A 1,282-nucleotide genomic window follows, 5' to 3' on the forward strand; every position below is an offset into this window, starting at 1 on the left:
TCAAAGGTCATCAATAAGATCCAAAAGATTTACGTACAATCGACGAGCCTCATCAACTGTCGTTGGTGCATCAAGACCCTCGTCTACCATTATCATTTCTGCTAGTTGCTTGAAGGCAGGACAACATCCTTTCAAGTGCGGTCGTGTTGCACACATGTGCTCGGCGATGTCAATTTCATCAACATCAATCGGAATAGAGTAATCTTGTGAACCTCTCGACTCTGGTAGAAAGTAAAGAATATCTGGTTTTCCAGACGGTGATTCCAGATTGGTTGATGGTCGAATGCTATGAACATTCCACTCAAGAACAACTCTGTGAAGCTCTGTTTGAATCACATCCATAAAAGAAAATTTTAGGCATTCTCGGTATAAAGCGTTGTTGTCATTGTATAAACCGGAATCTCTAAGATTCTTAAAAAACTCTATCCACCAGTCTGCGCAACCCTGTCGTAAACGACCCCACCATGCTTCTATCCTTTGATTGGTGGTTGACTTACCATACATAAAACTCTTTGCCCCAGAGAAATCATCATTACAGGACCTACGAAAGAAATGCTGAATGGCTGCTAAACTCACATTCTCAGTTCCCCTGTCTCCACGAATTATGCGCGCAATACCTCCAAACTGCCTAACATAGTCGAGATAATACTGGGCTATCACTTTAGGGTCGCTGTTTGTCGATGCTACTTCGAGCCATAATATCCTTCTACTGAAACCATCTATGGCACCATGGATGCAGAAACCAAACGGTTTCAGTTTATCGTAACCGTCTATGTGCCATAAATAGTTGGGACCTTTAGAGCGATAAACCCTTCTTCGAAGTCTGTGTCTTAAACGATGTTCCACTCCTTCAGGGTCGAAAATCTTCAAAACATGCCGAACAACTTCCCTTGTAGTTAAAATACCATACTGATTTAATAGTCTTTGGTGCATTGCTCTGTATCCAAGTAGACTTCCACTTCCCTTTAATTCCTTTTCCACGGCTTCTACTATTTCATCCAGATTGCTTTGAAATCTACGCCTACTGCAGCCCAGTCTTCTTAGAATTCTTTTCAAATGTCGTAGGCTAATACGCATACCATGCACACTTACAAGAAATAAGACTATTTCTTTCGCTTTAAAGCCGCTAGGTTAAAGTATAGGTTTGTATTACTTCGTCTCGAGCAAGAGCCGTGTTGCCTACGATTGCCGGTGAATAATTTGGAACCACTGCCTTTGAAGTTGTAAAAATAGCTGCCAATAGAACCGTTGAGGAAATCTTCATACTTAAATTAATCTATAG

The 1,282-nt window shown here is 41.2% G+C and overlaps 1 pseudogene; it reads right to left on the bottom strand.

Moving 5' to 3' along the window:
• LOC138034542 (uncharacterized) lies at nucleotides 1-1,282 on the bottom strand (annotated as a pseudogene).

This window comes from Montipora capricornis, unplaced genomic scaffold (genome assembly GCF_036669925.1).
Source record: "Montipora capricornis isolate CH-2021 unplaced genomic scaffold, ASM3666992v2 scaffold_120, whole genome shotgun sequence".
Lineage (NCBI taxonomy): Eukaryota > Metazoa > Cnidaria > Anthozoa > Scleractinia > Acroporidae > Montipora > Montipora capricornis.